A 26,762-nucleotide genomic window follows, 5' to 3' on the forward strand; every position below is an offset into this window, starting at 1 on the left:
AGACTGTAGCCCACCCGATTTTGCTAATTTCCACCACAGGAGCTCCAGAGAGGATCCTAGTCTCCTCACAGGTGAGTATTGTTTAATCACACAGCAAAGCTTTTCTGTTCTCCTTTAAAATTCAAATCACTCTAAGTTAGGGGTGTCGAACTCAATCAGAGAAGGGGCCAAAATCTAAAATCCAGCCTAAATCGCGGGCCGAATGGTTTACTGAACAGTCATAAACTGACAATGTCATAAACTGACAGCGGAGTGCAGTGATGACAGCGCGGTGCGGGCCACATTGCAAGGCCTGGCGGGCTGGATTTGGCCCGCGGGCCTTGTGTTTGACACATGTGCTCTAAGTGGGCTAAGAGTATTAATGTGAACATTTAAACTAAGCATTGTTGAGTTATAGATGAATAAAGTCCACCTATTTTCCCCACTAAATTTTTTAAATTTCTTTAAAAAAATGTTTGCTTTTAAATCAGGGGTTGAAACTGTTAAATGTTTGCAATTAAACATTTAAAAAATTTGTTTGAGTTAAGCAGAGAAGACCAGTGTTATCTAAAGGCAACATTAATGTTTGATGAGGTGTGATAAATTTTTATATTCATGTAAACATCACCCAAGTACATATATAGACATATATATACACACATATATACACACACACATATATATATACACACACACACACACACACACACACACAATTTTCATCTACCACAGAAAGCTTCCTTATGCCCCATCCCAACCTACCCTGCTCAAACAATTGATGGTCTTATTTCTATATTTTAGGTTAGTTTTGCTTATTGTAGAATTTCATGTAAATAGACACATATAGTATGAACTCGTTTGTGTCTTATTTTTCACTTAGTGTAGTGCATGCTATTCCATCACATATCAATCTTTTCCACTTCCCTACTGACCTACCTATGCTGTATTCAGAAATTGGAGGACAAATAAGCAAGGAACAGATATTTAATAATGAAAACCAATTTTTTAAAACCCAAAAATGATAAGACAATTACTATGCTAAGTGATTTATCTTATTTACAATAGTACTCATTAAAAACTCTGATATGTAAATAAGATTTTTTTTTTTACCTTGAACCACTTATTTAATCATTTTAAGTCTCAGCTTTGTCATAAGTAGAAGGAGATAATAGACAGATAAACTGGGGTGTGAGGCTAAGCCATCAAATTGCAGAACGGGTACTGCCTATTAGAGGTAGGAAGTATTCTTTTAAAATGGGCTAAACATTGTAAATTTGTGTTTGAGTGTGTGCAATACAACCTATGTTCATTTCTTTTACACCCCTACCCTATTCACATAGCAGTAAAGTAATTTCAAAGAAAGTTTGATGTTAAAAAAAAATAAAGGGAGGAAAAGAGAATAAGATGGACTTGAAATTCCTTCAAAAGCCAGATACTAGTAGTGAGAAATAGATGATTACTTTGGTAAGTGACTGAATAGATGAACGAGATGATAGGGCACTGAAAACTGTGTGCCTGTCGATGAAGAAATCCATTAAAAATAAGCTGAGAAAACAGTAAACTTCAGGTACTTGGCACCAAGGAAGGCACTGGGAAGGCAGGAGTGAAGAATAAGGTGTAAAAAATGAAAATAGGGCTCCCAACCTTCTCTCACCATATTTCTCCCCCTCCTGCAACAGGAGGTGGTGGTGACAGTCGGGGGGTACGGGTGGGTTTACTTTCTTGAGAATACCAAACAGAACTGGGAGTGAATATCTGATGCCTTCAGGTTAGGCCATTAACCTCACCTATCCTTGGTTACTTTCTCTGTAGAATGAAGCTAATTCTATAGAGGTTGCTCAGTCATGATGGGATTAACTAGGATATTTATATATAAATAAATAAAACTGGCCCAGGGCCTGCTTTGTAACAGTGTTGAGGAATCACCAGTTAATTTCTTTGTAAGCACATCGATAAAGGCACCGCCGTGAGAGGCCTGTTCCCTTCTCTTGCAAACCTACTGGCTATCTTCGCTGTGCACGTATCTGACTTAGATGCCCTCCTCCTGAGTGCAGCTGGCTCCGGGAGTATAAGGTATTTCGGGGCTCCATCTCCTCCGAGCAAGCGGGCACATAACCTGGCACAGCAAGGGGGGCAGGCCTGCAGTAAGCAGATCTGCCCGCTAGGCATCTTAGATGCAGGCCCGGGCTGAGGAAGCAGACTGCTTCCAGCATGGTTCAGGCTGGGGGCCTGCGGCGGGAGGGAGCCGCGCATCCATTGCAGAAGATCAGCTGCTGTAGCAGCTAATGAATGAGCGAGGCTGTGCCTGCCATGTGGAAAGTTCCCCAGCGAGCAAGGCCGCGGTGCAAAGCTGAATAACATCCTTACGTTATCTGTCACATCGTTTATGTTCACGTCTCTTGGCCTGGCCTCAGCACACTGCATAAATCTCCAGCTGCAGAAATCGAAATCTCATATAAAATTGAAGGATTTATTTTGAGGTATTGAAAGGTTTATAGCCGAAAAAAAGGTGAAATTTGCCGAATCGGCATGTGGAAGACTCCCCTGTACGCCTCACCCCTCGGTCCTAGGCTCTGAATTCCCGTCTCCGCTGGGAGACAGGGAATGGAGGGGGTGGAGGGGGGTGAGGAAGGAGGAGGTGGAACAGTGATGTGGGTGGAATTGTGCAGACTTTACCTACTCGTGGCCTCTGTGGCTTCATATTTCAACCTAAGTAGCCCTTGAAAGCTGTCATTACGACGCTAAGACCCATACACAAGAAAAATAAAACAATAGTTCCATTCTGCTCAGGGGCCTGATTGCATTTGGGGCTCTAGAAACTTCCGTCAGTTTTCAAGACGTGATTTAGCACAGCGTTAAGGTTTCAATGCCCACTCCCCTACATCTTTACTGCTTTGGTAGGAATCATTTGGAAGCTCACTAAGGTCTTCAGGTATCGCCTAGAATAAGAATCAGAGTTGTTATGCCTGCCTTTAACCCAGTGTTCATCCTCTGGATTCCGTAGATGCTCCCCAGTGAGCTCCTAGATGTCTGGCGTATGGTCGGGTGCATTTCCTGAGCTCAGAGGGATAGCTCTTCAAATCTCAGAATCCTTGCAGATGGATTGGGTAGGTATATTAAAAAAGATAAAATAGCTAAATATATAAGTGAGGTGCCACTCTGACAAGGGTTTAGAAGGCAGTGTGGCTCATTGGCAGGACTGATAGAAAGCAAAAGCCTTCAGATTTGTTACCGGATCACTGAATTTTTCTACTATCTGGTGGCGGGGAGGGTTACTGGGGTGGCAGGGGATTACAGGCCTTAATCATTTCATATAGAAGGGGTGAAATATCCAAGCTGCAAATTTATAATGATGCGTGCCCTCTCTATCCTCCAGGAATTTGTAAAAAACACCAGTGAGATAATACATGTAGCCCTGACCGGCCAGTGACCTATGAACCAGGAGGTCACAGTTTGATTCCTGGTCAGGGCACATGTCTGGGTTGCAGGCTGGATTCCCAGTGTTGGATTCTCTCTCATCACTGATGTTTCTATCTCTCTCTCCCTTTCCCTTGCTCTCTGAAATCAATAAAAATATAATTAAAAAAATACATGTAGCTTAAAGCTGTAAAGACTTAAAAAATACCAGGCACAGCGACTAACTGCAATAGTCCAATTGGTTGGCTGTTGCTTTTTTAAAAATATACATTTTTATTGATTTCAGAGAGGAAGAGAGAGGGAGAGAAAGAGAGAGAGAAACATCAATGATCAGAGAGAATCATTGATCGGCTGCCTCCTGCACACTCCCTACTGGGGATCGAGCCTGCAATCCAGGCATGTGCCCTTTACTGGAATCGAACCCAAGACCCTTCATTCCACAGGCCAAACCAGTCAGGATGGTTGGCTGTAGCTTTTGTCCTTACGTCTACCTCCCACCCCCTGATCATTAGCCGTCTCTCTTCGTTTCTCCAGCCCCTCCAATCCAGGACATAAGGAAGTGTCCTTATGTGAAGGCCCCAGGGTCCCCTTAGCTGGTACTACTCTCTCCTGTATGTTTCTGCTGCCTTCCCAGCACAGCACAGGGTCCCATCTTTGCAGAAATCATTTTTGAGGTGCATTTGTGTGGGAGCATCCTGAGCCCAAGTGTACAGGTAGCAGGATGCGAACCATGTGGATGTGAAAAAGGCCTTTAATCTGCAAAAGAAAAGTCTAAAACTGGCTCCTGGCTGTGACCCTGGAAGTCTCTGCTAAGGATAGGCTCACTTTTTAGTTGAAGCACAACTATTTGGGTTCCTCTGCAGGGTAAGCGGCCGCTGAACTGTACGGTCCCCCAAGAAGTCGGGGGTCACACATACTGTTTCGGAGGCATGCAAGTCTGAACCCGGCAAAGGCCTGGTGGGCCTGAAGTCTCCCTCATCCTCTAAGCAGAGGGACCTTTCCCCCCCCTCTGCCCACTGCCAGTTCCAACAGCTGTAACTGTTTCATTTTTAATTTGCTCCTTGCAGCCTTGTCTCTGCTTAATCCATTAAGACAACTTTGAATGTTCCCGGCTCATATATTTATAAAGGGGAGAGGGGGGGGAAGGAGGAGGAATGAAGGGAAAAGACTTTGAAAAATGGTATCTAAATTGTAGCCAAATGTACTCAGAACTCTCCTAGGTTAAATTGCAAATAATTTTCTTTCAAACATCACAAACACTCTCTCTAACTTAACTCAACAAATTGGGCCGAGGGGTTTCATTGCTCGAGGAAGCATGAGTCATTCTCCTTTTCTCTCTCAGTCGGTGCCTCTCTCCACCCCCTCTCTCCTCCTCCTCGCTTTCTTTCTAGAAATGTGATTCTGGTTGTGTTCTAGCCACATTGCATCATCCCTATGGTTCCTTTCTGAAGCTTCCATGAAAAAATTTCGCCTTTCTAGTTGAGCCTTCTTGGAGACCAGTCCCATGCCTAGCGCTGGGAGAAGGGAGGATTGGAAACCAAGGGACAAGGGACGGCTGCTTTAAATCAATCGGTTGACACTAATCTAATGTCTAATTAGCTCTGGGTGGGCGTGTGCTTTGATTATAGGAAGTGCCTGAGGCAGTGACTGGCATTTGAAGGGCTGCTCCACACATATCAATCATCCTTTGACAAGGAGATCTGGAAGAAAAAAAAAGGGGGGGGGGTGGTTCTCTCCATCATCTGTTGATTATCAGTTCCCAGTGGTCCACACCAGTGCTTTGAAGCTCATCCATTTGCTCTCAGCAAAGAGCGCCTGACCACAGAGATAGATGGACTTTCTGAAGTCAGCTAAAACGGGGAGCTGTGTCAAATTATTACTTCCCAGGCCACAAAATACCAAATCATATCTAATAACAGTTATGTGCTTTTTAAAAAAAATCTAAAATGAGTGCACAAGCCGTGCTTTTCCGTATTCAGCTAAACCCTAAAAAGGAACAACTCATTATGACGGAATTATTCCTTGTTTATCATTCCCATGAAGTGAGGGATGTTTGAACAAAAGAGGCAGCACCTTTCATTAAACTAAGAAATTGCTTTTATCGAAAATGGCATGTCTGCAATTATTTTCTGATTGTCTTATTTCCTTTTGTTCCCTACACAAATTTACTCTTTTTGAAAAATGTTCCTAGAAGCGGCGTTGGCTTATTGAAACGCTGCTGCCATTTCTAGTGGGACTCTTTTAAGCGACCCAATGTTACGGAGTGACGGACAGACCGGAACTAGTAAGGCGGTCTGGGCACCTTCCAATTTTTAAACAAAGAAAAACGCATTTCACAAAAGGTAATTCCACTCCTCATTCTGACGGATCAGGAGGCTGAGAGAGGTGTTTTCAAATACCGGTTTTATTTCAGCTCTATTTGGTTTGCTTTTCCTGTGTGCACTTATTTTTTTCTAATGATTCCAAGCTGTGGAAGCTGTCGGACAGGAGGAAGTTGGAGTGATAGTAAAAGCAATCCTTCGAGAGATTCATGTGCGGAGCCTGCTGCGGAGTACGGTCCCAGGCTCCGCAGAGGAGCGGTCAGGTTGCAGGCCTGGCCTTGCTCCTTGCCAGCTGTGTGACCTTGGGCAAGACACTTAACCTTGGTGAACCTCACCTGCAAAATGGAAATCACTGTAGTGCCTACTTCATAGGGTGATTATAAAAATCAAATAATAGGATGCATGGGGAGTGTTTAGCACATGGTAAGCACTCTATAAAAGGTTAACTGTTATTGTTGCTGTAGATAAGTATTTTCCCCAAAACCTGGCTGACTTTAGAAATAGGGACAGGGACTCAAAAAGGGAGGTCTCCTAAAGTGTTAAGTGAGGATCCAGAAAATAGTTAACATCATTGACCCAGTTTGATTTACAATATTATTTTCCTAAGGACTAACCTTCTTATCATACGGTGTGAAGAAATTCTGGCTTGACAACTTGACTAGAAAATTCACATGGGGATGTTTATTGGAATGCCTTGCCTTGCTAACTTGAAGAAAATGGCCTCCATCTCCTTTGTCTCCATAATGTGAGGCAGAGGAAGGAAAACAATGATGTGTGTATCAGCTCAGTCTTTGTACTCTAAAAGCTAATGCTTTCATGCTCTGTCAAAAATTTTAAATGAACATAAAATGCATATGACCAAATTGTAAACTTTCCTTTATTTCTATCAATATGATGCATTTTAGAAGCATGTTAATATGAAAAAATGGTTTGTTTTTTCTTTTCAAAAAAAGAGAAAATAAGTATCATGAAAGTAATCACTTTTGATTTCCTTCCACCTTGTTAGTGAGCATGTTCTTACCAGTTTGTACAAAGTCAGGAAAGGCAACTGAAGCATAAACTCAGGCTGTATGATTTCAGGTTCCTCACGGGAAGTTTGATGAAGCTTTATACTATGAACACATTTTGAAAAGAGCAGTTAAAGGGCCTCTGCTAATGTGGCTCAGTTGGTTGAGTGATGTCCCGTGGACTGAAAGATTGCCGGTTTGATTCTTGGTCAGGGTACGTACCCAGGTTATGGGTTCAATCCCTGGTTGGGTGTGTATGGAAGGCAACTGATGGGTGTTTCTCTCACATCAATGGTTCTCTCTCTCTCCCTCCTTCTCTCTCTAAAATCAATAAAAACATTAAAAAAAAAAAGAGCAGTTAAAGGTAATAAACACAAAGTTTAATGCTATTTCATTACTTTCAATTACTTACAGGAACTTAAAACAGGATAATAAGAGATTGCAAATAAGAGGTGCTATCATCTGATCTATTTTAAGTCACAGGAGAATATATATAAAAGCCAAGTGACTGGAACAACCACAACGACTGGTTGCTATGACACAACTGCAGTGGCCAACCGGCCAGAATGGGCCCCTCACAACCTCCTGCAGCCCCTCCCCATGGCTGGCCCGGTCCCCGATTGGCCTCCCCTACCACAGCCCCTCCCCCCAGCTGGCCCACCCCGATTGAGCCCCCCACGCTGATCAGGGGCAGGGCCGCCGGCAAACTGCCTATGGCCCCTTCCCCATCAGGGCAGGCCAGACCCCACCCGTGCATGAATTTGTGCACCAGGCCTCAAGTAAATAACAATGATGTACAACTAGCAGAGCATATGATAAACATTTTCATATTTTAAGGCTGTACATCCCAGATTTCACATGTTAAATAATTTTATAAATTTTAACGATTCTCTTAATATAATGAAAATGAAGAATTAAATGAATTTGGGTCACACTTACCAAAACCTGACCTATCTCCGTCAGAAGGGCGCTTTTCTGTTTTCAATGTTATCTTTACAAAATCTCTCCCACCCCAAAATGCCCAAAATAGAAAAGAGGAATATAACACCTGTCTTCCAAAAGCCCAGATTTAGCCTCTGGCTTTGATGAACTGTGATATGAAAATCCTCCTTAACATCAAGACTATGCTACACAAAGCACTAGAGGACGAGCTCTCTGAAATTGCCCCCGAGGCATGGAGGGTGATAAACAGGCCTCCGCTCCTGTGGGAAGGTGATTGTAAGTTGTGCTGGGAGGGATTCAGTCGAGAGTGTAGAGAACACTTTCTCCAGGAGGGTTCTATGTCATGGGAAAGCGCCGTTACAACAGGGGCTATCAGACTTCCCGCCTTGGGAATTGTATAATAAGAGCCAGGCTGGTGCCATTTCACACGAGACCCGCCCGGAGGTAGAGGAATGGAGAAAATGACCTTTCCTGCCTCCTCCACGGGCGATGGCGGGTCCTTAATGAAAACCTGGTCCCAGGGACCGGGTTGGTGCGGAACAATGCTTTCAAGGCCAAAGTTTAATTTCATAACAGCAATCGGATACCATAGATAGATGGATTGTGCTCTTTGGAGGTGGATAAAGTGACTCGGTCTTTGGAGAGCATCCCAGGGGGCGCTTTACGGAACAGTCTCAGGGAACAGCATCCTGTGCTGGCAAAGGCATGGCATGATGACTTAATGGGTCTTTTCCATTTCCACGTCTGAGGATGCATTACTCCCACCCCTGAGTGGTTATGGTCTAAGATGTTAGGCTCCATAGGGTAATGGACACCAACTTCACAGCTCGGCCATCGGACTGGAGAACGGCTGCACGGTTGCTCAGGAAGGTAGTAGCTGCTGTGCTCTCTCCCCCTCTCCTTTGAACCAGCATGCATTCTCCCAGGCTGTCATTAAGGTCTGCCTGTAGAGTTATTCGATTTCAGTCTACGTTCCAAGGAGGTGGCTGCGCAAGTGTATTGGTGTTATTCTCTTGGAACTTAAATGTCTCGGTGCCTTTGATCTCAAGTCTAAGTACTTTCACGAAAGTAATCGAAATGATCTACTTGGGGAGGCCAAATAGGAAGAGTTTTAAAGGAGGGAGAGAGTGTGTGTGAGTCAGTGTGTGTATGCGTGCGTGCATGCAGCTGATTCACACTAGCAGTGCTGAGTGAACCATCCACCTAAATGCTTACACTTTGGTTTTACTGATTCCTACCTGCTGCAGCTCTGAAAAGAGGTAGGACTGCTACACTTACCACGGACATAAGCCACCGGGCAGGCTTTGTGGAGAAAAGAAATACAAGGATGTTCTCTGGCCTCCTTTTTGTATGTGCTCATGTTGAATGGCGGCAACTTAGACTTCTGTTCTGCTGCTTCTGAAACAGAGTAAGGTTGCACACAATGGGGACAGGATGGAGGGAGGGGCAGCGGGCAGCTCCTGCAACAGGTGCAAGTCACATGGCCGCACTTTCCCACGCGGATGAGGCAGTCTCCGGTGGCCCTGTGAGCCCCGAAATGAAATGAATGAAATGATGGGTGCGGATCAGGTGACTGCCAATTAGAAGCTGGAAGCAAAAAGAGCAGCGAGGCGGTGGAGGCAGGGGGCGAGGAGGGGCGGAGTGCGGTGAGAGGGGTGGCTGGTACCCTTGCACCTTTGTTAGTCTTCCATCCGAAGCTTGGATGTGAAATCCTATCTGTGTCATTTTGCTTCCAATAACCATGCTCTGCTGAGGGGCTGAGATGGTATCTGGGCGATGAACAGAGAGCGCGGTCCCATTGTTCTTCCCTTCATCTGGGCCGAGGGGCTGGCGCTGAGTCTTCAGGTGGGACCGGGGAGTTCCAGGGGAAGGCAGACGCCCCCCAGAACCCGGAGGGGGGCTCCCAGCGGCAATCTTCCTCCTGCGCCAACACCTCCGCCCTCCACCTCATAGATCATTCACGCGTAATGGACTGATAGTGCCTGTCATATCCTTAAGCCTGACCTGAAATTGGGATACTCACTTGGAATAATTTAAGATCAGACAAGTGGAGGACATGTTTGTGGTTAAGGAATTATTTTCAGGGGCGTCCAAGTGTTTCCATATGGGGCTAATGCCATTTTCGTAAGGATCAAATGCAGCAGACACAATAAATATGATTTCGTTTCCTTTGGTCCATTAAAAAAAAAAAGATTTGATCGTGGAGAGAGGCACTCATAGGGAGAATTTTCCAAGAACTAGTAAAATGTACAGTTATCTAAGAGTATCTTTCTTTCACCATTTTTTTTTCAAACTTGATGTTTGTGGGGGCCTCGCTACACAATCTATGTTTTAATTCACTTTCAGTGAGTGGGGGGCCAGATACATATTCTCATAATTCCTTCTTGAAATGTACTTGTTTGATCCCTGTAATATATCTCCTCCTCCAGCCGCATCCAATGACTTTCTCTTTACATGTCAAGAGCTTTCATAACCTCTAGTATCTGCTACTCTATGTGGAGTCCTTTCTTCCCTTTCACAATCTGGCGACTCCTTCTCTCCGAAGACCGGGACCTCGAGTCCCTTCTGGTTAAGTCAGGCCTTCTTCAAGCCCCTCGGGCACAGTGGAAGTGCCTCCTCCGTGGCCCTGCCGCAGTCTTTGAGCTAATGCGCTGCACTGCTGCACGGTAATTATTTGTGACTATGGCTGTCTCCTCTGTGGCCAATGACTCTGTCTGGAGTGGGAGACTCTTCTCCTTCTTTAATCCCATCGCTGTCTGATGGGACGTTCCATAAACACTGATTGATGAGGCCAGGGATGAATGGGGCTTTCAGAGGTTAGGATGAGGCCGGCTAAAGGATGGGATTCTCCATCCCCTTTAATGATTTGCCACGGATAGGCATAGGAGCCCAGAGTTATGAAGGCCATTCTCCCTCTCGGGAATTCCCCAAGGAGAACTCTTGAAGAATTTTTTTCTTTATAATAATAAACATTTGATGGGATAAAGTTAATATCAGGTTGATGGTATGACTTCTTTATATGTGTTTGGTTGCTTATAACTGAAAATGATGATGATATTATATAATGACAATAGCAATTGCTAACACCTACTGAGTGTTTAACATGTGCCAGACACTGTGTCAAAAGCAGCTTCCCATGTATAATCCTGGCTCCTGGTAACGAGAGCACTGTGAGTTACTTAGGATCTCACTACTAATGAAGAGTCAAGTCTGGATGTAACTCAGGGAGCCACATCAGGATGGGGTTTACCGGAGGGAAGGGGGGTGAGGAATAGATAAGGCTAAAGGGGGCCAAATATATGGTGACAGAAGATTTGACTTTGGGTTGTAGGCACACAATGCAAGATACAAATGATGTATCATACAGCTGTTCACTTGAAACCTATATAATCTTATTAAGCAATGTCACCCCGATAAATTTAATTAAAAATAGAGATGGAAAAAGAAGACATTATTGATAAACTTTTTTTGTGTGTGTGTGTGTGTAGAAAAGGTAATTGAAACTCATAACGATGAAATGATCTACAAAGACTAGCAGGCCGGTGTTATATCATCTCAACATTTCCCATATCTCCAGAATTCAACTGTGACTCTAATATTTTAGATTCTAGGCTATGCAAAGATCATAACAGCTTTAGCTGTATAACAACTAGATTGGGACCAATTTCAGGTTTAATATGTATACGTCTTTCATTATTATGAAGGTGTCTTCCTCATTAATCCCAAATTAGGTAGAGAGTAAATAATAAAGTTGGAATGAATTATCCGCCATTACAGTTTGGCCAAATATGATTCTAAATAAAAATATAAGTGTAGGGGATCACATAGGAATAAACCAAAACAATGGAAGATGATGCCCGTGGGAAATATATAACACTACAAAGAGACGCATTCTTTCTTTAATGGCCAGAAAACACGGATGACACTCTCAGCCACGTCATCGTCTAAGTAGAGTGTGGCACATCCTTAGCTCCCTTCACCCACACACTTTGCAATGGGACTTTTCAGCTTATTCTTTCAAGAGCTCTCTATTTCCTCATCCCTCGAATCCGGATTCATCTAGCAACTTGCTTTCTGCAGTCCAACGTACAGAAAGTGACAATGTGCCAGTTCTGAGCACGCAATTCAAGTCGCCTTGTTTGTATCTCTTCTCTCTCTCTCAGAACTCTTCCACTTGTCATGAGAACAGTACGTGCTGTTCTTCCAGATAATGAGCGGTCTTTGGCTGTGTGACCTCTGTTACCCCAGTAGTCATGAGACGTGTAAGTGAGGCCATTCTAGATGGGCCTTCTCCCAGTGGGTCCACCAGTTGATTGCAGATGCATAAGCAAACCCAGAAAAGAGCAGCCAGAATACCCAGGTCAACAGAATACCCAGGTGATCTATACCACCTTGAGCAATGATAGATGCTTATTATTTTAAAACACTAAGTTTTGGAGTGGTTTATTACACAGCATTATTGTGGCAATAAATAATGGATATAGTCAAACAGTAAAGGGATGACTAAAGCAACGGTAAACTGAGAAACTGTACCGATCACATACAACATCCAACCTGACTCACAGAGAGTCAAAGCAATTCCTGTTTTCTGTTGTTACTTGGTTCACTGCTCACAGATTTGGCTATCCAGGGAATTGTCCTTTTTTAAGACTCCTATAGAAAAGCAGTTAAAATGGATCTTAGAAGTCACTTAGTCCACCTGTTCATTTTGTAGAAAATGAACCGAGGCCAGTGAGTTAAAAGGACAATTCCACATCGGCTCCTCCATTTATTGATAGGGCTGGAGCTTAACATTGTGGCTACTTAAGACTGGATGTCTTGATTCTGCTCATAATGTGTCATGATAAACAGACGGCAGCGACTTAGACTTCTTTGGAGATGGATACATTTTGTAAACACTATATTATATAGATGTATTTTGTAAACACTATATTTTGTGGAGGTCATCACTACTGTCACCATATCTTTCTAAAAAAACAATTCAATGTTTTGTATGCTAACAACCACATTCAGTCCTACACTAACAGCAAGATGCCTATAGTGTTGGTGTAGGGACTGCACTACCTGTGTGTATGTCTCAAGTTGAGTGTGGGATCCGATGGTAATGATGGAACCCATGCAACTTAATGCTTTGGGTAGGGAAGCTAAGCTTCTCCTTTGTGATCATGGCCTCACTGACCTTGATGCTTGATAGTATTGGGTCGGCAGCTAAGTAATTGCGGATTTTTTAAAGAAAATCAAAGACAATTTTTTCATGGAACTAAATAACTTTATTCTTTAATGTATTGCCCATTTTGATCAATGACCTTTTGCCATCTTTCAGGCAGCATCATAATCCCACGTTCAAAAAACTTCTGTTTTTTATTAGCAAAAAACTGAATCAGGTACGATTTGACATCATCATCATTATTGAAATTTTTACCATTCAAGGAGTTTTGTAAAGATCGAAACAAAAAGTAATCAGATGGTGCAAGGTCAGGACTATATGGTGGATGTGGCAAAACATCCCAACCAAGCTCCATTAATTTTTGCCGAGTGACCAAAGATGTGTGTGGCCTTGCATTGTCATGATGGAATACAACACCTTTTCTATTTGTCAATTCGGGCCACTTTTCTTCAACTGCATAGTTTAATTTCGTTAGTTGTTCAATGTAGACATCAGAATTGATCGTTCGGTTGGGTGGTAAGAGTTCAAAGTAGACAATTCCTTTGTAATCCCACCAAACTGATAACAAAACCTTCTTTTGATGAATATCAGCTTTTGATGTTGTTTGAGTTGGTTCACCTGGCCTGCTCCACAATCTTTTCTGCTTGATATTGTTGTAAACAACCCATTTTTCATCGCCAGTTATCAGTCGTTTTAAAAATGGATCATTTTCATTACGTTTCTTTAGCAAATCGCAGCTGCTAATGCGTTGCGTTAACTGTGATTCTTTCAGTTCGTGAGGAACCCATGTATCGAGTTTTTGAACATAGCCAAGTTGTTTTAAGTGATTTTCAATGCATGTATGTGATACATGAAGCTTCTCTGCAATCTCACGTGTTGTACTGTGACAGTCCGAATTGATTATTGCTTTGATTAGGGTGTCATCAACTTCAACTGGACGACCAGAGCGTCTTTCATCTTTGAGTGAAAAATCACCAGAACGAAATTTGGCAAACCAATTTTGACACTGCCGTTCTTTTAAGGCTTCGTCACCATAAACAGCACATAACTTTTTATGAGCTTGTGATGCGTTTTTCCCTTGCGGAAATAAAAAAGCAAAATATGACGAAAATGTTCCTTTTGATTTTCCATTTTTCAATGAACGCCAAACAAAAACTACAAAACAGATCAAAAAACTTTTTTTACTGATTAACAGCTGAATAGCCAACTATCAAATACAAAATGTGTTTTACATTTGTACTACGTCTGCAAACCTAAAAATTCAACTGAAGCCATATATGTGTGAAACCCGCAATTACTTAGTTGCCGACCCAATACCTTGCCCCATCCTACCTCAGCGTGCCACCTCTGGCTGTGAGCAAGGGCTGCAGTGTGCCAAGCAGTCTCCACATTGTGCCCACGAAACATGGCTCTGAGCAGTTTCGTACAGGGAGCAAACTGTCATTTTTGACACATTAAATTTTGTAAGTTTCCATCAAATGGAAAATGGATTTTATTATTCTCTCTCTCTCTCTCCCTCCCTCCCTCCCTCCCTCCCTCCCTCCCTCCCTCTCTCTCTCTCTCTCTCCCTCTCTCTCTCTCTCTCTCTCTCTCTCTCTCTCTCTCTCTCTTTTGCCATGAGTGTTTTATAGCTGCAAAAACAGAATTTGTGGTTTCAACTGCTCAAGTTTGATGCAGAAAGCTATGGAACCTCTTATGTAACCTGATGGCCTGAATAATTATCAAAATATTTTGCTTTCCACCCTTTCTAAGCTTTAGCAGCAGAAAAAGAAATAGTGTATGCAATCTTTTGACCACAAAATAATAATAATGAGAAAGCCCTTTTACCAGGTCTGCTCCTGCACCTACGCTCAAGGTGCTGACCCTCGGGAGGCCAGCACTCAAGTGGCCTGGGCCAGGGTCCCAGCTCTCTTTGGCAAAGAAGGAAACTGCCTCTGAGAAGACAGGCGGGGGAGATAAGAGAGAAAAATCACTTAGTAGAGATTCAAAGCCTTATGGCATCTTCTCCCTTCTGAATCCAGAAACCACATTGTGTTGATCTAAAAGAAATGATGGGGTACAAAGTGTGTGTGTGTGTGTGTGTGTGTGTGTGTGTGTGTGTGTGGCTTACACAACACATTGTTTTTCAGCGTCTACTGAGCACAGGATGTCCTCCTACCGTATTCAGTATGGTGATCTGGAACATATGCAGACAAGTCAAATACTAATGAAGTCCATTATATATGACATATAACCTAAAATATTATATTTTTCTTTTTTAACATTAGTTTTTACAGCTCCATTTATTTAAAATTGGTTTCCAATTAACGTTGTAGAAATATTTCTTCACAAAGATCCGCATACACCGACATGTACATGAACTATAAAGGGTCCTCCTAATGCAAATACCACTTCCCACTCCCTGTTACCCAAAGTGAAAAAATAAAATGATTTTTGAAAATATTCATTTGGATTATTTTCCCCTTAGTCACATTCATAAAAAATGCCTTTGTTAACATGGTATATACTCTTTAGTAAAACCTAGCTTATTTTATTCCTAACAACAAAATAGAAACTTATCTGCCATTAATTTCCCCGCATGTTCCATAACATAGCAAGGGGCAGGGGTCCTCAAACTTTTTAAAGTGGGGGCCAGATCACGGTCCCTCAGAGAGCTGGAGGGCCGGACTATATGAACTACTAATTCCTACTGTAACACCTCGGCTGCGCTCACTGCCCAAAAAACCTGGCGGGCCAGATCAGACTCCTCTGCAGGCCGCATGTGGCCCGCGGGCCGTAGTTTGAAGACCCCTGGGAGGAGTATAGAAGTCATTGGTGAACACTCTTGCTGCATTCATTAATAGAACATAAAGAGAACAGAGATCTCTTCCATCCTGTTCTGAGACTTCAAGCCATGGTCTACTATGCCATCATGCTGGTTGGTATACAAGAGAAACTCAGTAACTGTTTGCCGAATTACTGAATGAACCCACTAAGCTCTACTTTGAATACAGACCTTACAAATAGCAGGTACTGGCTCATTTTTCTCAATCAGAGACTGAGCGGCAACAATAGAGTACCTGTCTTTAAATTTGCCAGATATTGTGGGGAAGCTGGATTTCAGGGGTAGAAATAGCATCGGACTTTAATTCAAAATATCTTATGACACATTATTCAAAGCCTGTTTCCTGTTGAGGTGTGTACATACTTCATGGAGTGACTTCTTAAACAGATTGTGAAAGGGACAGCTACAAAAATATTTCAGAATACAATATATACAATAATATCATAGAACTCTTAAAATGCTATAGAATTGAATATCACTACCACTGGTTTTAGCTCACCATCACACCAAGACCTTGCAAAAAGTGGCTCAGTAGGGTTTTGATGGACATGCTCAGTCTTTTTTTTTTTTTTTTTTTTTTAATATATTTTATTGATTTTTTTACAGAGAGGAAGAGAGAGGGATAGAGAGTTAGAAACATCAATGAGAGAGAAACAGTGATCAGTTGCCTCTTGCACACCCCCTACTGGGGATGTGCCCATAACCAAGGTACATGCCCTTGATGGGAATCGAATCCAGGACCTTTCAGTTTGCAGGCTGACGCTCTATCCACTGAGCCAAACCGGTTTCGGCACATGCACAGTCTTTTGAGTCTGACAGATGTGGGGTGAAATAGCAGCTTCATTCATTCATGAGCTACCTCTCAACTTGAGCAAGTTCATCACCACCTGCATGTTTCCCATCCCCCACCTGCATAGTGATGAGAGTATCTCCCTTCTGGGATTCAGAAACAAATGGGGAGGTGAGGCTCACGTGGTGGAGGGATTTGAAATGCTAGTCTCTGGATTCAGATCTCCTGGCTCGGCTACTTAATAGATACACATAAACAAGTTACCTAACTTCTCAGTGCCTTCATTTAAAGCAATTTTGGGATAATTGAGTTAATAACATGCAGCATTTCCTGAAACATGGTCAAGTACGAATAAGTTTGTCACCGTTACACTATTAATTATTATTATCATCACCTATTAAATGGAAACTATTTGGACACTTCCACTAGGTCTTTCATAAACATCCATTCCATTTGGATAAAATGAATAACAGTTGCTTATTTTTTAAAAAAGAGATAGTTTGTCATATTTAGAAAATAATTTTAATGAGGGAGCTCGTTTATTTCCACAGTCATTTCCAAAAGGGCCGGCTTCAGTGACAGTAGAGCCAGGGGAACTACAGGAAGGGAACGTACCAGCAGATTCCATTCCTTCTTATTGGATTAACCCCATGCCCATCAAATGCAAAAGTCTAATGATTAGCCATCCAGGCTGCTTGGTTAATCACAGCCCTTCTATTCAGCGCTTATTGAGTTTGGGGGCTGATGGAGTTTCCTTTTCAAATCAACTCTTTGGAAATCCTTCCGAACGGGACTTTGTTCCTGTGGCCAGAGAACAATGCACCCAAAGGAGCCACCAGCTGGAGGGAAAGAGATGGCAGAGCTCGATGGCATATCTCATTCTGGGGGAAATTAACCTCCCAATTTTGCCCAGTAATTGATTCCATCTGAGGAGTTTCAGTCTCGATTGTGACTGTCATTTGGATAGCTGGGAAGCAAAAGCCTGTAATTACAGTCAGGCAACCCTGTTATCAGAGCCGGGAGGGCTTTGCGTCTCTTTCCACCCTGGCTGATCACAGGTGAGGCTGGCCAGGGAGGGAGCAAGGAGAGAGGGGAATCATGGGAAAGGCCCCCTGCAGGCAACCTCAACCATGGAGAAAAGGTCAGAGGTCTTAGGGAGTCCTCTTGAGTTTTCATGATATGAACATGAAGAGACCAGAGCTTCCTGTTTGTTGCAAATTCTTTTCTCTGGGGACAGGATCTGCCTGGAGGTAGCCAATGAAGTCCTGGGGCTGTTATGATTGACAGGTAGCCAGGACAACCATTACAATGTCATCTATAATATGCTATGAACAGTTATGTAAGTGATTCTTAGGATGTTTTGATAGGATCTGTGAACTGACCAAATGAGCACTATATTTTATGGAATACAATAAATGAGGTCAATTTAAAAATTGGGATTTGTCCTCACCTTCCATATATGTGTAAAGCAGACATTATTGAAATTTCTAACTATTAACTATCATGATTAGACTACGTGCGTTATCACCGCTGTTGGTCAGTATAGGTATTACTGCTTGTCTTATGAAAGGTTGACATAGCAAGAATTATGTGCTTGAAAAATTCGTCCAGTGGGGGAGGCATACCTTTCAGCCCCTTTTCTACAGCCAGGTACCCCTTAGGAACGGAAATAAAATCTATTCTTTTAAAATATATTTGTATTGATTTTAGAGAGGGAGAGGGAGAGAGAGCTAGAAACATCAATGATGAGAATCATTAATCGGCTGCCTCCTGCATGCCCCTCACTGGGCATGTGCCCTGACCAGGAATCAAACTGTGATCTCCTGGTTCATAGCTTGATGCTCAACCACTGAACCATGCCAGTGGGTTGGACTGATAGTTCTAATATAAAGATTCAAATACCAGAACAGAGGAAAGTTGAACACTTCCTTCTTTATTCTCTTCTTCGATGAATAGGACTTTTGAGATAGCATTGGCACTGTGCTTTCTACACCTATAAGTAACCTCAGAATAATTAAGACTATGGCCTTTATTAACTTTATATAACAATGAAGCATAAGAAAATAGGTTTCATTGGAGCCATGTTTATTGTATTGCAAAGATTGGCTACCTTGGTAGACAAAATCCTAGTGGCTAGAGGAAAATAACTCTTATGATACTATTAAATTAATTGCAAATACAGACATATAATTGTAATTATTAAGAACAGTGTTTGTGTACTACTTTACAGTTGATCAAACACATATGTTGTCATTATTTAAATATACTTATTTATTGGTTTGAAATTGCAGGGTATAATCAGATCAGTTTAATTAAGATTAATTTCTTCATTCCCTACCAGGTGACGTGTATGCTTCTGGTGGTGATCCCGAGTTTTCTCAAAGGGTAAAAGTTTGCAAGAAGATATATATGCAGAATGTGAGTGCACTCAGAGAGGGCAATGTGTGATGAAGATAAATCTTGTTGATGGTCAATTTTATGAAGGAAATAGAACTTTAAGTTCTATATTAAGGGATGCACAAACATTGGCTGGTTTTCTGACTATCAATTATGTAAGAAACTATCTTCCATATAAATAACTATAGCTCCATTTTTTTTTTTAAAATTGTGTGGTCTTTAGTGTAGTGAATTAACTGATGTGAAAGATATTGTGAAATTTTTTAAATTAATTTTACCCAGGTAAGAACTTAAGAAAAAATAACCTACTTAGGCTCCTCCATAACATCTCTGGAAGCAAGTACAAGACTCATGTCAAAGCCAAAACCGGTTTGGCTCAGTGGGTAGAGTGTTGGACTGCGGACCGAAGGGTCCCGGGTTCAATTCCAGTCAAGGGCACGTACCTTGGTTGCAGGCACATCCCCGGTGGGGAGTGTGCAAGAGGCAGCTGGTCGATGTTTCTCTCTCATTGACATTTCTAACTCTCTATCCCTCTCAATTCCTCTCTGTGTGAAATCAATAAAATATATTTAAAAAAAAAAAAAGACTCATGACATGATTTAAAAATGAACTAGGAAAATATAGGCCTTCACCTCCTTTCACTAGAGAAACAAAATGATTGGTAGTAATCTTAAGATAAGATGAGTGCACAAAGTATATTTTATATCAAAATTAAAATATAGAAGTAGTGTATGTGTGTTAGCTACTACGAGTCAACACAGATACCTCTGGTATTAACTTCTCCTCTTTGTTCATTCATTTAAAAACCGAGAAGAAATAATGCTACTTATCCTACAGGATTGCTGCGTGTGTGTTAGATGAGAAAATACATGGGTTGACCTGGAGAACATTCCATAGCTGTGTACATAAAATCTCCTCATTTCTTTTTCAGCCACGCTGTTACATGTTGTATGAATAAATCATACCAATCAGGGCTGCTGTTACATTGAAACCACCTTTTGCTGTTACAAACCATGTCGACTATATTAACCTGCCACAGTGTCACAGAATTCCTCCCAAGTGATGGTTTATCTTCTGATGATAAAGGCCGCTGGAGAGGGTCTAAGGCTCTAAGTTGACAGCCTCTATGGCTATTTTCCATTTTCCTACAGGGTATCGGAAAGGGAAGCAGGGCAGAAAGCCACCGAGTGGACACTCAGGCCATCTAATTATCCGGGTCAGGCAGCACACTGCGGGGACCCCTGGAAGGCTGCATGGCTGGGGTATGGAAAAATCCCAATTAGATGATTAATTTAGGTTCTGGGTGTGCTTTTAGCCTATGGCCATTGAGTCGGGGAAAAGAAACAATTACCTCTCAAATTGCCATGCTGGACCGATTAATTTTTAATTGAGTCTTGTTAAAGGCATGGAAAACAGTGACATATATAACCTGGAGAAACAGTCCTGAGCCAGGGGGAGCCACTCTTCTCCCCGCAGGAACCCACAGATGGGAGCAAGAGGAAAGTGATTCAGATGCAGCCCAGAGGCAGGGCTCGGCAGGGAGGTGGCCAGGGCTGAGCTCACTTGGAGAGAAAGCTGGACTTCAAAGCAATGTCAGAGGGACAACTGGCTTTCCTTTTGGCCTTGCTGCGCAGTGAGCTCTCCTTCATATCCCTCATTGTCTAAAAGGACAGCATTCCTTAAACCTCATCGCTGTCTAGGAAATTCAGATGAGACCGGAACCCTAAGCCTTTCCTTTCATTTGGCTCTACAATGGAGCGTGAGAAAGAGAGCCCGGGAGGAAGGTCTCCTCCTCGGTGAATATTCAAGCTGGAAGTTTTGGTCTGGGCTGAGAAACAAATCGGGTATCGGAGGAGAGGTGTAGGGAGGCATGCATGACTATATGGGGAATATAGATTTATATAGGGCGCTACACACCAGAGAGAACCCTCATGTGTCATGCTGGAGTTTTTGAGTTTTCTAAGGTTTGGTGGAAGTAGCACAATTCGTTAATGGGATCTCATCTCTAATGAGCATCACTATGCTAAGGATAATCCACTGAGTCTTTTATATATTTTAAGCATGCCTGGTTCATTGGGAATCTCAGGGCCTGAAAAGTGTGTTTGGGAATAGACTCATAGGCTCAAATTATTTACACTCACCCACCATATACAATTTTATCTAAATCAATCAGCATTATTTCCTTATTAGGCAATTTCCTCTCAATCTCTGAATAATATCTTTAACTTGATATCAAGGAGACTATTATGTAATAAGGGGTATTTGTTTTGTTGTCTTATTTAAGTTTCATCCTTTTAGCCCAGCTAGTGTGGCTAAATGGTTAAGAGTCAATCCATGAACCAGGAGATCGAGGTTTAATTCCAGGTCAGAGCACATGCTCAGGTTGTGGGCTCAATCCCCAATGTGGGGCATGCAGGAGGCAGCCGATCAATGATTCTCTCTCATCATTGATGTTTCTATTTCTCTCTCCATCTCCCTTTCTCTCTGAAATCAATAAAAGATATATTTACAATAAACAAACAAATAAAAATAAATTTCACCTTTTAATAAAAGCCAGGATCAAGCCAGGGGTCTAGCAGAAGTTTCAGGATCGTGTGAAATAGCCACCGTTTCAAAGATGAGCACATACAAAAATGTCTGGAATATGAATAAGGAGGAAGTACTGACTGTGGTAGATTAGATTGCTGTTTAAGAGTGTTCACTCCCTTCTCTAACTTCCATGGTGGTTGGAGGCAGGGAGGGGGGTATGCAAATCCAGGGAAACTGACTTTGGATATGGGCCTGTGACTTCCCAGCTTCACCGTGGGGAGAGTGGGCTTCTCCAACATTAGGCCAATAGGATTAGTAGACATGACCTTGCATAGCTGGGGGTTGCTCTCTGGCTCCCCTGCCATTTCCATGAGAGACTCATGTTCTGTCTGGACAGCTGCTCCATGGCGGGTGAGAGAAGCAGGGAGAAGATTCAGCATTAGTTTGCCTTTACTGCCCAGTAGCTCTTATCCTTGAGATCAGCCCAGACATCCAATTCCCAGCCGACCTGCAGACGTACAAGCAAGGCTAACACCTAACTACTCTACACCACTGAACTCATACAGTAGTATGGTTTGTAGGAGTAGGCAACTGGTATACCAATGATACTAGTGCTAGGTGTATGGCAGTTGTGTAGCCCGTATGAGCGCTCCTCATAGGATTGAGAGGCAATAAAATGGGGTTTCATCATTTAAAGAGAAGATCTCAATGCTCTACTTTCTCTGCTTGCAGCTGGGGCTTGCCTTGTGCCCTTGGACAAGTCACCCAGGCCTCCTTCTGTCTGTTTCTCCATTTAAGGAAGAAAGATATTACTTGCCACCTACCTCACCCCAGGGGTAGTAAATTAACAGTTGAAAAACTCTTTGAGATCTCCTGTGAAAGGTGCAATTTAAGCAGAAGCATGCCTATTATTTATTTTTATTATCCATTTTAAAATTGAATACTTAGCGCAAATAGATTTTCCAGCCACCAGAAAGGAAGTCTCTTCTATGCCACAACATATTATGCATTGGGCACTCTCCAACTATAGACTATATTTCCCATTTATAGCACTAATTTAGATGTTTATGGGTCTGTAAATGTATTCCATTTCTCCCGGGGCTTCTGAATACCTATAAGCGTCTCATATTTTGGAACACTAAATGATGCCTTGGGCAAAGTATAAAATAAGGGAACAAAAAGGCAAGGAAAGAATTGGGTAACAAGGGAGACACTTTTTAAAAAATAAAATAATTTTTAAACTCCCAGAATTACTCTGCAATGTAGCCCAATTTGTGATTATTGTTTCTCCCCCATTTTACAAATTATCACTTTTATATTGAGCTTCTCCTGAGCTCTCAGCACAAACTATTTGTGGAAGAGGATACAATCCTGTGAATGGTCCACATGTGCAAGCCTTCGCTGTGTGCTAGGTACTGTGCTGGGTGCTTTTTGTGTTTTATTTATTCGTTTTTGAAAATATGTTTTTATTGATTTCAGAAACATCAATGTTTCTATCTCTCTCTCCTTGTCCCTTTTTGCATGACCTATACTGGCAATCGAGTCCTTAACCTGGGATTATGCCCTGACTGGGAATCTAACCTGTGCCTTCATGATTGGTGGAGAGAATGACCCTCAATCAATGGAGTCACACTGGCTGGATGCTAGGTACCTTTCAATAAGTATCACATTTATTTCTCTCACTAACCTAGTAGGCTATGAACTATTATTAACCTAATTTTACATGTGCAGAGAGGTTAGATACCTTGCCCAAGATCACAAAGAGGTGGAGTCAGGGTTTGAGTGCAGTTTCTTCATTGAGGAGAAAAAGCTCATCATTATGCTATGCTTTATAGTGGCTGGTGTGGTCCCAGCTTACAGCTTTTAGGGGGCGACGAGACCAGTGTAAAAAGAGTGTAAGATATTTTAGCATCTGTAATGGAAATCACGGCGATGCTCTCAAAGAGACTGCAGGGAGGGCACTAGCGCGGGAAGAGATGGGGATTGCAGCCCAATGAGACAGTTCCAGCTTATCTTTGGCGTTTGTTTACTTCTGTAATTCCCGTTCCAACACTGATGTAGATAATCAAGTTTTTAGTCTAAACACTAGCAAAAACAGCCCTGTTTTGGTAAGCTGTATGCAATTTTCTAGGCAGCGATGCACAATAGGACGATTACTTAATTATTGTTCTCAGTCATGAAGACTGAAGATGGGTCTGAGGAACACACACAAACATAATCAGAGGAAAAGCCAGGCATGGAGGACTCTTTCTAACTCGAGTTCCTGCAGGGGACCCTAGTCTGTGTCAAGCTGTAGAAGCTGGCTTTCTTTTTAGGAACTGGAAAGTTCAAGTGACAACTTCAAAACTAATTCCATGATGTTGGAATCCCCAAGTGGAGGAGGACTATCTTCATCTCTCTTGCCTCTCTTCTAAAATGGTAGACCTGGATGGGAGAAGAGGTATCCTCTCAGTGTTGAGGGGCCAACCTATAGGCATAATTCTGAGCGTGACTCCATAACCACATCCTGGAGGTTCATAGCATTGTTAGAGACTCTTTCAGGGGCTGGGCTGAAGCCAAATGCTTAGGCTTCCTATTGGGGTGAAAAATTCCAACTTCAGTACTACTTTAGATTGGTATGTACCACTTCAAGTTAAAAAAGAAAAAAATCCATCTGAGGAGAAATTTTAAAGTCTGCTCTCCATCTGCCGTTTGAGTTACCATCTCTACACGATGGTGTATAAAGAAATGGGGGCTTCTACTCTTCCTTGACCTTGGGCTTAACATTCAAGTCTTTCAAAGCAGGTTATCCAAGCCAGATAAGCCACACTGCCCTGCCGTGGGCTCTCAGAGGCATGGGAGAGAGTGGATGAGGCTTGTGAAGTCTGTTCCTTCTTGATTTTAATCCTGTTTCTGTCACTCTCTAGCTGTGTGATTTTGGTCAAGTTACTCAACTTTTCTGTGACTCAGTTTCCTTAGAAATATAACCTAGATATAATACATGCTTTTTTTTTAATCCTCCATTGAGGACATGCTTTTATTGATTTTAGAGAGGAAGAGAGAAAGAGAGAGGGATGGAGAGAGGAGATGAGGGAGGGAGGGTGAAACATTGATTGGTTGCCTCCCAAAATGTGTCCTCACAGGGGTGGAACCTGCAACCTAGGTATGTGTCCTGACCTAGAATCAAACCTATGGCCTTTCCATGTACAGGTGATCTTCCAAACAACTGAGCCACACCAGCCAGGGCATCTGTGTGGTTTTTTTGAGGGATATAAGTAACCGACCACATGGGAAATGGACAATACTTTCTTTCCTTCCTTTCTCCTTCCCTACATTTTTTCCCTCCCTTCCTTCCTTTTATCCATCCTTTCTTCTGCATGCTGTGTTCACCAATCTTTCATAAAAATAGGTGTTTGAAGAGGTTGTGGCTAAGCTAGGAGAGAAAAATACACTACTGAGGAAGTAGTTCAACCCACCACAGAGTGCTTTGGTTTTTATCAATCCTCCCAAACATGTAGAGCACATAACACATTCATGGAGCTCTATATCTGAGACCACATTTTTTTTTGAGATCCAGAGGGGGTTTCAGGACTCTGTAAGGAAGAAGAGAGGCAGGGACTATGGGGACTGTGGCAGAAAAAGAAACCTATATATTTTCTTCTCTCAACTCCTACCCACTGGATCAGAACTTGGGAGAGAAATTGCAGATTGTTCAATGGCTCATTTAGGGCAAGACTCCTCCCTGTAAGATCTGCCCCCAGCAGGTGTGCCCTGGCCTTCACTGAACACCCAACAAGGAGCTTAACATCTACTTCCCGTGGGAGAGCAGGGCCGACCTCAAGCATCGAAAATCTGCTCTATGCTGAGCCCAAGTCTCTCCTACAGTCCCTTATTCTTGGACGTCGCAAAGAACTACTTACTTCTCTAAGGAAAAACCAACGTCTCATAATCAATGGCACATGTGGCTCTTAAACAAGAGGACTTCTTTATGTCTCTGTAGAAAATAATAGTGGGACTGATCCAGATTTCTTTACCAGACACCTTCGTGAACTGGGCCTTCCCAGGGCAGACGGCGAAATCTCCTGGTGGTGCCAGGTTGCGTGGGTGCCACACTGCAAACCGCCACACGCTTCACCGAAGGGAGTGATCTAATGAGTTTCTTTCCCTGCCCGGCCCCTGCGGCGGGGCTACGAGTGACTTCATGGCCATCAGTATTGCTGACTAATGCCTGTATCAACACCTACTGGCGCTTCAGCGATTTTACGTTCGGTTTGATTTCTCCAGACAGAACTTTTCCACATCATTGGAACTAATTGAGGTAATGGAGAAACGATTCTGGTGCCAGAACACTCTTACTTTCTTTCGCCCACTTCCCCCTGTGGTATTGAAAGACAACAATGCTCACAGTCTCTCAGTGTTTCTTTACGGCAGGAATGGGGGCTGGGGTGGGTCGCCTTTGCACCAGCCTGCTCTGACAATGAGGGCTGGGAGGCAGAGCCTGACCCCCCTCTCTCTCTGCTTCCCCATGCTGCAGGCTCCAGCGCGGGGCCCCGGGCCTGCTCTTAGGCCGCTTCTAGGTGGGGATGGGAGGATCTCTCCTGTTGTTCTCCACACTGACCACAAGAACGCTTCTACTATTCGCTAAAACAACTAGCAGATGGAAACAAACATTTATGAGAACGTATTCCACCTTAATTATATGCATTGTCTGCCAATGTTTATAGCGTCTCGGAGGGAGTTTGGAGGTAAGGCGGAGCTGACCCAATGTGGTTTTGATTACAGGGATTTGTATCAAAGGTGGAATGGTGCCTTTTACCAACTCCCTGCCCACCTCCCCCTACTCAGCCCCCCCCCCCCCACACACACACACACTTTAAGTCCCTTCCTCAAGAAGGCTGGACAGACTGTTCCCTACAGAGTGTGGCATACAGCAAAGTCTCTAGTTTTGCCCATATCAACAGTGAGGAGCTCAGTAAGCATCTGGGGTTTAATTCAGAGACTTTCATGGATGAGCCCTGTCTGGTTTGAATTTGGGGGGCAACTTCGCAGTGTGGGAGGGTGGGGTGCCCTTTCGACCATTCCCAGAATCCTCTTGGTGCATGAGATGTTGATTCATCAGCATGGCCTGGAAGGCAGTGCAAGTTGGAAATGTGCATGTTTGCTTGGGATTGGAGGAAAGAGGCGAATAAATTATAAACAATAACTGCTTTAATAATAACGATTACCCTGCCTATCATGCCCCTATCCCTTTCTCTGTGTCTTCCTTCTCTTTCTCGTTGCCAATATTGTCCTTTCTCCTTACTGATCTGTCCATGGGAGGCCGGTAGCAGAAATGATGGGATGTGAGCAACAGACGGCATGTTTATCTCCCATCGGCTCACAGCTCTCGTCAGCATTTGGGAAGCAGCAC

This window comes from Pipistrellus hanaki, assembly GCF_964339955.1.
Source record: "Pipistrellus hanaki genome assembly, chromosome: 16".
Lineage (NCBI taxonomy): Eukaryota > Metazoa > Chordata > Mammalia > Chiroptera > Vespertilionidae > Pipistrellus > Pipistrellus hanaki.